This window comes from Physeter macrocephalus, chromosome 14, assembly GCF_002837175.3.
Source record: "Physeter macrocephalus isolate SW-GA chromosome 14, ASM283717v5, whole genome shotgun sequence".
Lineage (NCBI taxonomy): Eukaryota > Metazoa > Chordata > Mammalia > Artiodactyla > Physeteridae > Physeter > Physeter macrocephalus.
In genome coordinates, this window is record NC_041227.1 from 38,733,883 (window position 1) to 38,750,942 (window position 17,060).

The 17,060-nt window shown below is 38.9% G+C and overlaps 1 protein-coding gene across 3 annotated transcripts in view; it reads left to right on the forward strand.

The window, feature by feature from the left end:
- Window positions 1–17,060, forward strand: part of MACROD2 (mono-ADP ribosylhydrolase 2) — a 2,044,226-nt gene that overhangs the window by 404,710 nt on the left and 1,622,456 nt on the right. The window lies entirely within an intron of this gene.

A 17,060-nucleotide genomic window follows, 5' to 3' on the forward strand; every position in this document is an offset into this window, starting at 1 on the left:
AGCTTTATGAGCTTTTGCATTTAGTCAGGTCTTAGAACATTTTTATTTTTGTTTCTGACAGAATGAAAATATTTGCTCTTTTTTCACATTTCGATGTGTGACCCTAACTAAATTCAGGGCTGGGCCAAGACATATGGATGTCCCAATCAGACTAGACATCTGGTGCTTCTACAAACTAGTATTATTTACCTTAATGCTACATGGTGAAAAGAGCAGGCTTTGGAACCAGACTGTGTGGGTTCAAATCCCACCTCTGTCATTCACTGGTTGTGTGACTTTCAGTGTTAATTTCTCTGTGCCTCAGTTTTTCATCTATAATATGGGGATAGTAATAGTACCTTCTTTACGGAATTATTGAATGAGTTAATACACCTGTAATATATGTGTACACTTCATAATGTGCATACCTCATATTTAGATCTCAGTAAATATTATTTGTTATTCTTATTATACTGTTATTGTTGATTTTTTGAAGTTGTCAGTGTCCAACATTTATTGGAAGACATTCCTCAGCCATACATAGGTAGGAATGCAGAAATAACCAAAGATTACCCTCTTTATTGACCCAAGGGTTTATCTGTGACACCAGATTTGCATTCTTTGGTTAACAGAAAGTCCTGCAGTAGAATACACCTGCTCCTTGGGTCGCAGTGTGGAGCCCTCCATGATTACTTAAGCAGGCTCCTAGGAGTCGGATTTTCCTTTGCCACCAATTCTTCCTTGAGAGAAGTTCTAAGTAATGTTTTCCACATTTAAAAAATTTCCAGAGGTGGTGTTTTGTTTATCTTGACAGCCATCTAGATAGTCCATCCTTAATTACCCCTGCTATATATATTGCCTGAGGCTCAACTAACAAGATCTCAGTCCCTGCTTCAGAGGGATTTAGGACCTGGAAGGGCTCCAAAGGAAGCAGAGTGGGCAGACCCTACTAAGCATTCGGGTATCTGTACGGACCCATCAGCCGCAGACATGGCAGTAGAGAGCTCTTAGTTGAATAAGGTCTTAATCTCTGTGTCGACTTGTTTAACAGGGACAGATAAAGTAAGGTTTGCCTCTAGAGATAAACTTGGTTGATTCCAGAGAAAGTCTTTATTTGCCACAGAGTCTGGCCCTAGCAATGAACTCACCTTAGGGCTGTTTGTCATATGTGCCTCACATTTAGGCCTGGATGAGTCAAAGTAACCCAGTGTATCTTACTTCTGTGTCTTGGCTAAACTACTACACACAGAACCCTCATCCCTGCTGCATTTGTTCCCCAGGTCATGATGTCTAGAGCTTAGTCTCGCTGGTATATAATATGAATTTTGAAACTGTTTTGTCACTTTGACTGAGTCTTACTTTGCCACATCCTGTCTGCCAGTCTTGCTCTGGCCCTCTAGGCCCTGTTTGTTTGTTTTTTTCCCCCAGCCTTGAGTGCTATGCCAGGCAAATGGTAGGCCCTCAGTAAATGCTTGTAGAACATAACTCTTGGATTTCCTAGCAGTGGGAGCCTGTTTAATTTGCCATGTCCATGCATTTGGCTTTGACCTGGGTGCCCCTGTAACTGTACTTTCTCAGTGTTTAGTGAGCCCCCTGGCACAGTGCCAAGCACTGTGCCTATCACCTTATATTCAGCCTGGGTGCCCCTGTAACTGTACTTTCTCAGTGTTTAGTGAGCCCCCTGGCACTGTGCCTATCACCTTATATTTAGAATCTCATTTTATCCACGCAGAAACCCTAAAGTACAAGTATTTTTATTATTATACCCATTTTATAGATGAGGTAACTGAGACCCAGAGAGTCTTAAGTAACTTACCTATAGTCATCCAGGTCACGTACCTGTTGAATATGGGATTCAAATCCAGGTCTGTCTGACTGTAGAGCCAGAGATCATAATCTCTACTGTTTTCTGTTTTCCACATCAGTTGAAGAGAGGATGTTACTAGGAGTCAGCTAACCCATATATGAAGCCCATATTTCATCCAGCTGGGCTAAGTTCTCACCACACGTGGCCCCCTGCCCATGGTTGGTGGTTTGCCTGAGCTTCTCTTGCTGAGATTCTCGTGAACTTGAGGCTAGTGTTCTTACCCACTGCTTGGGTTGAGGAAGGCTTTGTTCTCAGAAAGTTCAAGGATTACACAAGTGAGTGGGATGGAAACTCCAACTGCTGAGCTGCATCAGACCTGCCGGTTTCTTTAGAAGAGACTTGGGGATGGAGCAAGCTGTAGCCCTTCTCCTACCCCCAAGGCGTTCACCATTTCTGTGGTAGGTAGACACCGGGAGTTTCAATTGCAAGCACCTACCACTGCTTGTCTGAGAGCTGGCTCTGGCTCCTGAAGCCAGCTCAGCTCTGAGGGAGTGGGGAGGCACACCAGGAGTGCTAGGGAGCCTGTGGCTGGGCTCCCTCAGCCAGTGACTTTCAAGAGTTGGTGGACAAGGAATTAGTTGCTTTTAAACTTTAGTGTGCTTAAGCATCTTGGAGAGTTGTTTTAAAATTATTAAGTCAGAAATGAGGTCCATAATTTGCATTTCTAACAAGCTTCCATATGATGCTGACCCTTGAATCACACTTTGAGTAGCAAGGCTCTAGCTCCTTGTCTCTCATTTTGGAAAAATAAGAGGTTTATTGTATATTATCTTCTAAGTTTCTTAGCAGAATTAAGCTATAATTACCTGTAAAGGTAACCTGCTAAGTAGTGAATATTTATTTATTTTTTCCCTTTCCTTCCTGACTTCCCCATTTTTCTACCCATGCTCCCTGGCGTCAGCATCCCGGTGAACTATTGGAACTCTCATCCTTATCTCAGTGTCTGTTTCTGGTAGAACCCAATTTAAGCAGGTGACTCCACCACCTTCCAGAATGAACAGCTCACCAAGAAAGTGTGACTGTCCCAGTGCTCAAGATTTCAGCTGCCATGATGTCATCCTCATGGACCTGTTCCAGGGAAGTCTTGCTCATTGGGCATGAGGTAGCCCAGGTTGAGGTGGTCAGAACTTGGCCTGTATTGATCTTAGAGTGTTTACAGATGAAGGCATAGCTGGCATTCTTCCCTTGGGGATTTGCCAGGACCGCTATTTGAGAGAAAGATACTGTGTTCCTGCTGTAGAAACTCTAGCGTGTATAAACTCAATATGAACCAAGATTCCCAAGTACTCTGGGGTAACTTTTTCCCTTAAGGGTGAAACAAAAACAAAGATGGAAATCCCCAAACCTAAGAAGTTAATCACAATCTTGAGGATTTGTCAGGGATAAAGATTAGGGAGTGGTTAGTCATCTGTATGCTCTCACTCTGAATTCCTGTTCCCAACTGTGGTCCCTTTTAACCTAAGTCCCTTTTAACCTCTCTACCTGCTGCTGCCACTCTCTGGTTCTCATTAACTCCAGGTTTAAACATGGTTCTTTCTGCTTCACTCCCAACATGCTGTTAGACCTCTCCTGAAGATCTGAAGTGAAAGGATGAGAACTATTAGGGAACACTTAAAATTCAGCATCACTAAGATGCCACATCGCTAAGAGTCACTATCATTTTCTATCACTAAGAATCAGTATCTCAGTTAGTAAGGTTTGGTGTGTATTTCTGCTATCAGGCTTCCAATCCTGGTGGCTAGTTCTTCTGTTGGCCCCTAGGTCCCACTTTATTTCTCATCTGCTCTGAATCCAAGCCCTTCTCTATTAGAGCCTCCCTATATGGTTATTCAGGATGTAGACTGTACAACTCCATGGGGTACAAGTCACATAGACTGCAAAAGGAATGACATCCCCTGGAGTTTGTGCAACTTGACAGCTGTGCTTTCTCTCAACCCCAAAAGACTCAGACCCCACTTCTAGAAAGCCAGGGGAAGTTGAAACTTTCTGTTATTTTATTATACTTCTGTTGCAACCTCTATTTTCCAGAAGTACCCCAGCATTCTACCTTAGCATAACCAAAAGTCTCATTAAAGTATTTTTTCCCCAACACAAAAAAGAATGGTTCTCTTTCTATGAGGAATTCTATCTTCCTTCTAAGCTCAAATTGTGTCCAGCTTCTAAAATTGCAACTTCTCTGACTGCTCCTTCTATTTAGTTGAGTAAAGGATGACACAAGTCCTATCTATAGGCCTTAATCAAACATACCACTGTGAGGTCCACCATCTCAGCTGTGGCCTTGGCCCTTGGGGAAGTTCCCTCCAGGCCCTGCTAGAACTAGCTTTTCATCTTGATGTTGCCCGGCTTCCAAGGCAACCTTAGAAAACCTTTCAACTGATGATGTCACCTTGGCCTTAATGCAAGCAGTTCTTCCATCCCCCGAAAAAGACCGAAGGCACAGAAAAGTTTGAGATCTAGGCCATTCTCAACCACTAGGAGTGGTTGCAGATCAAGGAAAATATCGGATTCCAGAATCCATAGCCTATATTCATGCTAGTCATGATGGGGGAGGGGGGTGGTGGAGGGATAGACCTAAGACAGAGCTCTCAAAGGGGCCTAAATAGAGTTATCAGCTCTGTAACCCTTGGGAATTTACATAATATTTCAATCTGCTCAGCTGTAAAATGGAGATGATAATCTCTACCTTACAAGGCTGTTATGAGAATTAAACAAGCTAATGTTTGTAAGGTTCTTAGCATTGGGTCTGAAAAGTAATAAGTTCTCAAAAAAAAATTCTATTGCCATAGAATCTCTAAATCTGTGCTTCTGGGGGGTGTGGTGTCATGATTTAGCCTGCTAGCTTTCCTTAAATAACTTGAATCCACCCAGCAAAGGGAAAAGTCCAATGAAGGAGAACTCAAATCCTAAGTGGCATGTTTAGCACACCCCTCTTGGTAGAACAATGACCCCAGATTGTAATTAACCTCAACATCTTCCTATGGAACTCCTGGGAGACATGGAATCAATGGTAGAGACTCAGGCCCTGTAGGATGTGACATTATCCACAGATGCAGTCATAGTCTGTTGTTACCATTTTTGGTAGTAGCCAGCTATATCTGCTTTAGCTGCCCTGCATTATCTCAATAAAATAAAACAGCAGTTATTTAGTTGTCATCAACAAATCACCCACTGTTGTAGCTTAAGACTGTATTTGGAATTTTTTACTCTCTAGGTAAAAATTAACACTGAAAGTATCTTAGAAAACATTTACCCCTATTGAAACCTGAGTCATTCTTTTATCTGCCTGGTCTTTGTACCTACTTACTCTTTTGAATCCAACAATGTACTCTTATCTTTGTTTTCCCCCTGTGGCTTTCTTTCAATTTTTCTTTCACCTTTAATATTCTTTTTGTAGTGTCATGTTTGGCACGTCCATGTCTTCCACTCTCAAAGGACAAACTAATGATAGAAATACTGTGTTTGTCTTTTGTGTGTGTGTGAGCGCATGTTCTCGACTTGGTGTGACCAGTCATTTACTTAGCCATCACTAGCCTTTTGTGTCAGGTATAAACTGCAGAACTCAGGTAGAAACTCCTGTAAACAGACTTTCAACCATTCAGTATGCTGAGTATATGCTGTATGCTATACATTTTATCAGAAAATAATCTTTTAAGTTTTCACTATCACAGAGTTCAAAACAATACCAAGAAATCCAGTAGATCTTAACGGAAACATATCACATCAATTTTATTAGACTGATCTTTAGGGAGTTTGTAGGTAAGGAAAGGAAAGTTACTCAGGAAGAGGGAAAATAATTCAGGAAGATTATTCAGGAATGCATATGTATATGCATTCATATACAGTATATATTATGATATAAAATATTACATATAAAGTTTCAAATTGCCTTAAACATATTTTCCTGTAAAATTAGTATTTATAAGTTTAGGATGTATTCTTTTCCTTTATATTTAAACTATGCCCATGTTTATTTTGGTCTCATGAATGAACTCTTGACACTGGTGATTCCTAAACTTGAATATTCTCTGCATTCTTTTAAACGAAATTCTCAAGAACCTTAGCATTTACATAAATAATTTTCTACTGTAATGTTACTGTTAAATGTATAAACATATAATCAGGTATTCATTTCTTATACTTTTAGGTCCTAAAATTATTTTAAGATAAATAAATTTTGAGACCACAGAGCAATGAAATTCAAATTAACAACACAAGTTTCATGTGACAGATAACTATGTTCTACTGAAATGTTGCCATTTGAGAAACCAGTATGGTGTAGGCTTATGCAAAATAGGCTCTTTAGAGCTTAGCATGGCACCAGTACCGTGTTTCATGTGATGAAAAGTTCTCGTACTACTTGTTTTTTCTGTTGAAATGACTATGAAACCTTCATTCACTCAGTGCGCAGAGGCAGCCTTTGGCCTTGGTGTGAATGCAGCTTCCCTATATTCAGTGTCTGCCTTTGTTTGTTCCTTTAAAATAATGTTACTTGGTGTAAATTGATTGTAAATACAAACACAAATGGGAACCTGCAGTGACCTGTCAGTACTTGGTCCAAGGGGATGATAAAGGGGGTCATGCAGATGATACTAATGAGCTTCTCTTCTACCATCTACACCCTCTCCCTCTGATCTCCTGCTTTTAAATACCATCCAGTCACTGATAACTCCCAATTTTTATCTATAGCCTAGACTGCTCCTATAAACTCCGGACTTGTATATCTAACTGCCTGGTAGAGATCTCCACTTAAGATTTCTAAATGGCATCTTAGAGTTAACAAGTTAACTTTAGCTTGTTTGGGTTTCTCCTGATTTCCCTGACCTGCTCCAAACCTGCTCATCCAGTATTCTTCTCCATCCCCTGAGACAGCGACAATTCCACTCTTCCTGTTATTCAAGTGTCAAACCTTCATCATCCTTTACTTTTCTCTTTTTGTCACATCGTAAATCCAATCAGCCTGAAAATCCTGCTGGCTTCAAAATATATCCAGAATCTGAACTCTTCTCACCACCTTCATTGCTGCTTCCCAGGTCCAAAACACTGTCACTTCTTGCCTGGATGATTGCAGTAACCTCCTAATTGGTCTCCATGCTTTCCCCCTGGCCTTTTCCACTAGGCAATACAGTATCAGCAATCAGAGTGATGCTTTAAAAGTAAACCCCCTAGCAGATTACTAGACCATTCCTGTTCTCCAAACCCACCAAAGTCTCCTGTCTCAGAATGAAAACCAAAACCCTGACAGTGCCCTGCAAGGCCTGCCCCTACCCAGGTCCTTTACTGAGTCTATTCCAGCCTCACTTTTCTCCAAACCTGCAACAGAGAGCTTCTCAGAGCCCTTGCACTGCTGTTCCCTCTGCTGAGCATCCTGTTTCCTCAGATGGCCAGCCGGTTTGCACCGCCACATTCTTCTGGCCTCTGTTTAGTTGTCACTTTAACAGTGAGGCCTTCCCTGACCATCCGATAAAACATCTTGACCCCAGCCTACCACCTCCCTTTCACTCCCTCACCTGCTTTGATTTTTTTCTACTGTACTTATTGCTATGTATTACATTATATATATTATACTCTGTGTGTGTGTGTGTGTGTGTGTGTGTGTAAATTGCTTATTGCCTATCTCTATGCGAATATAAGTTTCATGAAGGCAGGAACTTAGTTTTTCCTTAGTACCTAAAATACTGCTTGGAACTTAGTATGTGTGTAACAAACATTTGTTGAATGAGTCAATGAATACTTAGTTTTTTACAATTATCACCAGAGCAAAAGCGAAGGAAATATTATTAGAGAGAGGTTGCAGATCAGAGGATGAAAAAATGTATATCAGGCTATGACACAAAGCATCAAACTATTAAGTGCAACTTAGATTTTGTAGAATATTAGAAATCTTTACATTGCCAGTTTTCATTTTTATCAACCATAACATCTTTTTCAGTTGAATATGAACTTCTAACTTCTCCCAAATATTTGCATGTTATACTCTGTGTAGATATTTACAGCTTATTTGAAAGGCAGCATTGGTCAACTGTGTGACCATCAATACCATGCTGGGCTGTTAATACGGTTAAGATTTTCTGAGAAAAAGGCCACTTTGTAAATCAGCCAGTCCCCTGACTTTTCACTTGGAACTCATCCAAATATTGACACTGCTTAGTTGGTAAAATTTCCTGGACTCAGAGGAGAACCAGTAGCTGGCAGAACCAAAGCCCTGATATGCAGAGGAGATTAACATTTAGAAGGAAGCCTGTCTGTTGAACTGTGTAACAACTATCCATGTAGGAAACCAGAACGGAGTCCAAAGAGCAAATAATTGTGGTGATTAAACTGATAAGCTGGTGACACAGAGGAAGAAAGTAAAAATTGAAGTTTCAGCAACAGGTGTAAAGCACATCGTCTTTCCTTTCCTGGTATTCTTAGGAAAGAAATAAGATAGCTTAATTACATGATTAAAATAGTCCAAGTCCAGCTGGAATCCCCGTTGCTACCTGTTGCTTGCTTGCTCTCTTTTCTCTTATCAGAGGTGTCAAGATCTTTAGATTGTTACAGTTTACCTTTTTGTTTTCCTATATCTTTTAGCTTTTATAGCAGAGTACTGATAATATAGTATTAAGCCAAGGCTATTTTCACATTCTGCTGTTTTTTCCCTGATATAAATTGATGACTTACTCAAAATAATTTTAAAGTTCTTATAAGCTAAAATGTGTATACATTTTAATTATATATACTATAACAAATAGTGCATTCATAAATATACAATGTGTTGTTATATAATTTATTAACACATGTTTTACATATTTGGTTGTACTGCAAGAATGTTATGAAAATAAGGGATGAGACCATAATTTGATTTTCAAGCATAAGAAAAAGAAAGTCTTCTTTTAAACAGAAAATTGAGTCATATAAAACTTTACTTCACTGTTGTAGGAAACATCCTATTATAAGCAAATCTTAACTTTCTTTCCTTCCTCCCTTTCTTCCTTTCTGTTTGAATAGGTATTGATTGAATACCCACATATGCCAAGCAATAAAGATACAGACTCCGTTCTGGGGATGGTGTGAAGGTCAATTTAGCAATCCTAGGCTATCCTGGAGTAGCTTCTTGAAAGTAAGTTAGAAATTAATTGGGGTCCGCCTGCATCTGGCTTTTTAGTTGGACATGGGGAAGAAGAGGTCCATTTTCATTAATTTTGGATCCTGGTAGTCTATTTTTTTCCAGGGCAAGGTGCTGCATTCATTCCCCAAGGTAATCTTATCACTTGTTAGTTTGACTTCAGAGACTTTTAGGAACCTGAACTTTCATTGTCTGTTATTTTAACAAATGCACACACATTCTCTATCTCTACCTCTGTATCTATCTATCTTCCACTTCTTATAGCTTCTTTTTCTTCTCAGGTTCTAGACTTGTTTTATACTGTTGCAAATTGTTTTGAAGGGAACATTATACATTGATTCAGTATGAAAATAAATGCCTTTGTGTCTAGAGATCTGAAAAGATAGATAGGTTGAAAACTGCCCTAAGGTTGGATGCAATAGAAAATGAAATGTTTTTAAATGAAATCAAATAGGCTTATTAACTTATTTCCCACAGACCATTAGCTAGACAGAAAATGAAAGGAAAGTACTTCACCACTTACCTGATCATCTATTCCAAAATCTAAATGGAGTCCAAGGTTGCACATCCTATCGCCAGTGCTTCCTAGTATTATACCTTCACATCAGTTACTTTTTCATTGGTTTGCATAGGGGAGGTACTACCCGAGAGAGCTCTCTGTTTGAAAATGTGTTCATTTCAACAAGAAAAGAAGTATCTTTACATTTTAATGTACTGTGTTGGACAAAAGTGTTTTATGGAAGACCTAAAAGTCTGAACCTTGTATGGGTTTCCCACAGTACCAAAAGAAGGAGTTTTTGACTGAACCTGACCTGTATTTAAGTTGAGATTGAGTGCCATATTAGTTCTGTTTGGAATCCTCCTTGAAGACTTGTCCATCATAGTCAAGTCCAGGGCTCAGAGTTTCTAAAAAAGATTTTAGACTGTTAAAAAATACATTCTATGGTAGCACTTAACAGTCCTTGAGAAAAATAATACATGTGAGATATGATGGATTTTAGAAATTATACCAGCACCTTCTAGTTAGTGTTCTTTTACTTATTCTGTTATAAATCAGGAGTTTGCAATCTTTCTATCCCTGACTAAGCCCACTCAGTTTGACAGCTAATTTTTTTTTTTCTGTCCTTTGAAACTTGACTTAGCCTCTTCACTGTAAGCAAACTAGAAATGAAGACTCTTAAGATACAGATATATATTTCCCTTGGAATTTTAATTTGAACTGTTGAATCTGTGTGTCTTTTAGGCTAATGTACCTTGTGGTAAACAGAAATAGACCTTTCTTCCTTCCCATTTGGAATAACTTTATTTAAAAATAAAATTTAGTTCCATAATAAAAATAGCATAGGCATTTTTTTTTTTTTTTTTTTTTTTTGTGGTATGAGGGCCTCCCTCTGTTGTGGCCTCTCCCGTTGCGGAGCACGGGCTCCGGACGCGCAGGCTCAGTGGCCATGGCTCACGGGCCCAGCTGCTCCGCGGCACCGGGCTCCGGACGCGCAGGCTCAGTGGCCATGGCTCACGGGCCCAGCCGCTCCGCGGCACGTGGGATCCTCCCAGACCGGGGCGCGAACCCGGTTCTCCTGCATCGGCAGGCGGACGCGCAACCACTGCGCCACCAGGGAAGCCCGGGTATCATTTTAAAACAAACTAATGGTAAAAGCTAAGAAGTTTTAACAGACTTGCAGTACGGGGTTTATTCTACCGTCTTCTTTCTTGCTGAAGAGGCTGTGAGGTGGGGCTGGGCCAATTTCAGTGTGTGTTAGAATTATCCCTTTGTCTATTTGAGATCATAAAATCTTCTAGTTGAGAAGATCTTTGGGGACCATCTAGTTCAACTCTCCTAATTTACAGTCGAAGGGATCTTTGGGGAAAGTTACTCCCAAAACTATTTTGTAAAAAGTCCAACATTGTTATTACTCAGTTCATTGCCAGGCAAATCTTTGTAAGGAATTTAACAGTTCCACAAATAGTTGGCAAACTTCATCTTCTTATTTGTCGGCAGGTCATCATATTCAGTAAATAATTTTCCCTGGGAGTGTTTAGACTGTAACTCATGGAACAGTTTGACTCACTAAAACAACTGGAATTCTTTCAGAAGAAGAGACCTTTTGGAATCTGTTGTAATAAAGCACAGTGTAATGTTACATGCGCTGGAATGTAACATTACGTTACAATTGGAAGGCCCAACTTCCATTTCATCTCCACCATTTGAGCCTCACTTTCCTTTCCTTCTTCTCTTCCTTTCTTTCTTGCTCACTTTGGTCCCGAAAGGTATTATTATCTTGGACAACATATTTCATCTCTTTGGGCAACTTCTGCTCACTTGCTCTTTCTGCCTCTATTGTGCAATCTTTCTATCCCTGACTAAGCCCACTCAGTCCCAATGTACACACACATATATACATACGTACCTATGACACATGCCAAGTTATTCTATCATCTAGTTTGGTTGTAAGTTTTGGAAAAGTTGCCCTATAATGGATTATTTCTCTTTTTTACTCTGTCTAGGTGTAGAAAACACACCTAGAAAGATGGCTGGCATTTCTTTGATTTCACCCATGTTAAATGGTAATGCTAGAAGTGCTCAGTTAAGCCTTGACTCTTTGTAGCTTTTTAAAAATTGGCTTAATTCTTTAGTCCCAGTTTGAGTAATGAAATACCAAATGGCTGAATTAGCAGATGTTGGCAGATTGTGTAATATTCTCTTTGTAGATGGAAATGGTTAATAGTTTAGTGTAAATGTCCTATAAAATTTGGCAAAAGGTAATAATTCTGTTTTCTTGTTTGTAGCCTTATCATAATTTCTGCCATAGTGATAAGCAGACTTTTAGACTGGTAATTTAATGAAAATGTTAATAAAATAATAATATCATGTGAGGCAGTTTTATATGTAATCTCAAATATGATTTAGTAGAAAATATTAAACAGCCATTTTGTAAATGGACAGAATTCAATTTTTAATGGGTTAGAATGCAGATGGAAAAAAATATCAAAATGGGTTAATAGTGTTATAATAGCTGATCCTTTCAGAGCAGACTGCGCTGTCATCAAGACATATGCCTATTAAATCTTAGCATTCTAATTTTATATATGGCAGTAATGCTATTAACATAAAAACATATGACTGTTGATTAATAATGTTCAGTCTGTGGCTATTTAACACTTTTTCACAGATAGGAAGAAACCCTGTCTAGTGTTTATGTGAATTACCTTAATTTTTAGATTTTAGAATAGTAAGTAGAAGATTATATCAATGTTTGCCTGTTGTTTTATAAATTTAAAAGGATGCCTGTTGTTGCCTTTTCAGATTAGGCATATCAGTGCAGAATTTCATCTTCCCAATATTAATTTTATACTACTCCTGTATTATTGCTAAGATAAACTTGTTTTTAAAAGTGAAAGTAAATTATTTAAAAGAAGATAAATCTTTCGCAGTTAAACATCGGTAATAGAGTTGAGTTGCAGCAGTGTTATACTCTTTGAAATGAAGTGATAGTGCCAGTAAGAGTTGTTGATTAGAATCTTCTTATAGGTACTTATATTGAATTAATGGAATGTGTATGTATATTAACAATGAAGATAAATATGGTCATTGAAATAGCGTGTCATCTAATTCTTAAATTAACTAGAATGAGTAAGAACTTTCAATAAGTGAATTTTCTTTGTATAACCTAATACACCCCTGAGTCTAGTCCATACGGAGCTTTGCTTTGGAGTTGACTCATAAATATTGTGCTTTTGGGTAAGGTAATTTTGGTCCTCCAGTAGCTAAACCCCTGAAGGGAAGTCTAATATCTTGCTGGTCACTGAACTTGACTCCTGAATATAGAATGATGCAGTAAGGACTTACCTTTTAATATACAATATCTATTGCTTTAAAAACCAAAGTAAGTACTCTTCTTAGCCTGTTATTATTGAATTGAGAGTTCAGCCTAACCTTCACGAACTGTTTAAACCAAGCATCTAGTGATATTTAAACTCACTGTAATATTTCACTTAAAATGAATACCAGAGGTGGAGGTTCTAAATTTGTAAGAAATCCAGAGTTTCCTATGCTCATGTCCTTATTTTTTTTACAGTATGCCAGACCTTTATAATTTACAATAAAAATGATTTCTCTGGCCTTTAAGTGCCCATGGTGCCTGATTATTTTCTCCTTGTTCACAGTACTGTGGAGGTAAAAATTTTATACTTACCAAATTGGATACAAAGCTTATTCTCAAAAATGATGCAGTCTGATGATGTATTTATTATTTCCCCAAGAATAAAAAAGTGATCTAATGGAGAGAGATGAAGTAAATGATCAGACACTTCAAGTTTGAGAGATCAGAGAAAGCTTCATGGAAGAGTTGCCTGGAACTGGTCCTTGAAATTAATATAGATGGAGTTTGCTTCTAGTAGTGGACTTTACGATGCTCTGCCCACCTGAGGACCATTGCCTCTCTGGACAGTTCCTGGTGTGCTGATAGTTTGCCACCTCAGATAGCAGAACCTTTGGGCTTCTCTGCCTTAGGGCTTTCTCTGGCACCTGAGGAGCTTGCCAGGCTATACTGCAGGCCCTCAGGGGACTGTAGAGGAGTTAACACCCCCATGGTCAAACCTCAGTTGAGAGCTGAAAAATCTCAGTGGGAGGTGATAAAGAATCAGTGGATAAATGCCCAGCTCCTCAGATTCCCCCAGGAGTTGTTTGGCCGTAGGACCTCCAGGTCTTCCAGAGGGTCCCTAACAGGACTGTGTTCCAGTGGCTCACAATAGTAACCTGCTCATAAATGCTGCCATTGTTGCATTTTCTTTCTTTTGTTCTTTCTTGTTTTTTTACTCATACTTCTTGAGATCACTTCCTAAATAAACTGTCTACTCCGAAATTCTTATCCCAGCATCTACTTTTGATGGTACCCAAACTAAAACAGTTTGGTAGAGATGGAGGAAGAACAGGGTGAGTAAAGTTGTAAAGATTAAGTACAGTATCAGTGAGTGACTCAGTCTACCTGGAATATCAGATTTATGGTTCCAGAGCTATAAAATTGGTTAGGTCACAAGGAAAGACTAAGGATTTGCAGCTTTCTTCAGGTATTCCTGGTTTTCTAAAGGCTTAGCAAAGGGAGGTGACATGATCAGAGCTCTGCTTCCAAATAGTAATCTGGTGGTAGTCTTTAAAGGAGATTAGAGATAGGAGAGACAGAATGTATAGAGAGCATCTGTGAGACCATTCTGTAGTCTAGGTGAGGTAGTAATACTAGTGAAAATGGAGAGGAAGGATGGTAAGTGCTGCATATTGCAATTGGTTTGATGTGGGTATCAGGGGAGTGAAAGACATTGGAAGTAATGCAAATGTTTCTAGCATCTATTGCTGACTGGGAGGATGACGATACGTTGTTTGAAATAGAAAAACCTAGAGGAGGAATATGTTTAAGTGAGATTTAAAAGCCTTCAGTTTGCTTCTTTAGATAAATCTGTCAGTTGCCTGTACAATATCCATTCCCCCTTTCTTTTTTAGTGTCAGAATCCTCATTTTATTCAGGTCCATAATGTGCCCAGCTCAGAGATCTTTCCCAGCTGCTCTTTACAGCTGGTTGCAGTCATGTGATTAAGTTCTGGGTAATATGATGTAAGTGGAGATGTGTTAGATTTCAAGGAAACCTGCATACAAGAAGCAGACTCATCTAGAGATGTGGCCCTTGGTCTTGCCGTCATTCTTCCTGCCTATTTTATGGAGACATAGACGTCCAGTGGCATTCTTGGACTATGAGGTACCTTTGAGGATGAAAGCCGCATGACAGGAATTTCTGATACCTAGGGAAATCATACCAGCCCCAGACTGCCCACGTCCAGAGTTTATTTATATAAGAGGGAAATAAACTCCATCTTCTCTGAGCCACTGGTGTATTGGGTTTTCTTTTATGGCAGTTGTACCTGACACTAAATGATGGCACAGAGCATATTGAGTCTGAGTTAAGAGCAGGTTATCCAGGTGAAGATGTTCCATAGGCAGTGGAAATACAAACCAACCAACCAACAAACAAATAAATAAATACATGCAACTATCTTTTTTGTGATAACTAGCCTATGCCAAGTCCTTATTTTATATGCAAGGACACGTAGAGTAGATAAACAGTTTGTACATTATATACAACTAAGTGGCATATCTGGGATTGAAACCCAGATCTTTCTGATGCCACAGTGTAAACTATTGTCCTGTAATGTGAGACAGAGCTCAGAAGAAAGGTCACAAGTATTTAATTCTAAGGGAGGATGATTTGAGAGAAGAATCTTTAAAACTACTGAAAGTACAGAACTATTCATTTGCATGTATCTATTTTGCGGAATAAAGTGTCATTACTTACAAATCCTCTGCATAATATACATGGATGTACAAGACTCATAAGTAACATTATGTCAATAAGGAAATTCAGTTATCAATCTGAATTGTAGAAATAGTGAATTAAAGAAGTTTATTAATATTTCTCTTTTCTGTTTAGAGATGTTTTATTAGGAATTTACCAGGCCCAAACAAATGGAGAGGTCTATAATAATTTTAAAGTTGGAAAATAATTTTGATGTTATCCAGTTCAGTGCCCTGCTTTTGCAGATGAGAAACTGAGACCTGAAGCAGTTGAAGGCTGACCTCCTTTGCTGTTCCTGGAAAATGTTGAACATGCTCCTACCTCAGGGTTGTCTAACTTACAATCCGCTGTGCTTCAAATATCTACTGTCATTAGCTGCAGAGCTTAATTCCTAACTTCCTTTACATGTAGCTCATATGTCAGTTCATAGGATGTATTACTGTTGATTCGTTTAAACAGGATCATTTATTTATTTGTATATCTATCTATCTGCCGCCCTTGCTAGCTCCATGAGGGTAGGTACTTTGTTTTGTTCATTGCTACATGTCCAATGCCTAGAGCAGTATCTGTCAACACGTAGTAGTTACTCAGTAAAAGACATATTGAATGAAGAGGACAGTATGTGAGGGCCATCTTGTAAAAGTAATGTTCTGTAATATAGGTTGCAACTTAGAGCCCACTCAATAGCCTTAGTTTCTCTTTTCTTAAAAACCACTGTGGAAGTACTATAAATCAGGAGGGTTTAACATATTGAAAGCCAGATGTTCAGAATCATTCATTTGGAGCACTTTGTGTATGGAGCTATTTCTGAGTCTTCTATCAGTAGCCAACATGAGCTCTCTTGTTCTTCAGCTACTCCAAATTTCTGGAATATTTCTGCAGTTTGGAGCTAGGTCTGGACACTCTGCCATCATTACCTTTTGGTGGTAAATGACCCTGAAGTGGCCTGAGCAAGTAGATATATTTTACTTACTATTAGTAAGGTGTGACTTGAAACAATTTACTTCAGAAGTCCAAGTCTTCTTTTTTCATCATAGAGATTGAAAATTTTATACACACAAATTCATAGTCATAGAAATGCATTTCCTAATAATATGGCTGTGAAGTAAAGATGATGATGACAGTGATGATGATGGTGATAGTGACAACCATTCTTTGTTGACCTCTCACTGTGTGCTTGCACTGGTCTAAGCACTTCACACACGTCGAATTTCTAACATGTGTGTTGCCATCAGTGGGTAGGGAAGCCTTTCTGGTTGTAGAGTAGCAGAGCCCATTTCTGTCCTTAAACAGAAGAGATAGTGGACAGCTCTACTTACCTTCAAGGAAATTATAATTTAATTTACCAAATTAAATTAGTGAGGGAGATGAAATAAGCATAATAAACAGTGGTAAGCGCAGAAACACAGAGAGAGACATTTAAAACACATTCATAACAAAGCCTCATATGACTGACACATAATCAGTGCATAACCAGAATCTGTACTAAGCAATGACTTCAGATAATTTCTTTCAAGACACTTAAAAAAATTGTTTATATATATATATTTTTTATTGCTTGACAGTGTTGTGTTAGTTTCTGCTGTACAATGAAGTGAATCAGCTATGTGTATACGTATATCCCCTCCCTCTTGGACCCCCTTCCCCCACCCTCATCCCACCCATCTAGGTGTTCAGAGCACCGAGCTGAGCTCCCTGTGCTATAGAGCAGGTTCCCACTAGCTATGGTAGTGTATTTATGTCTAACCTAATCTCCCAATTCATCCCA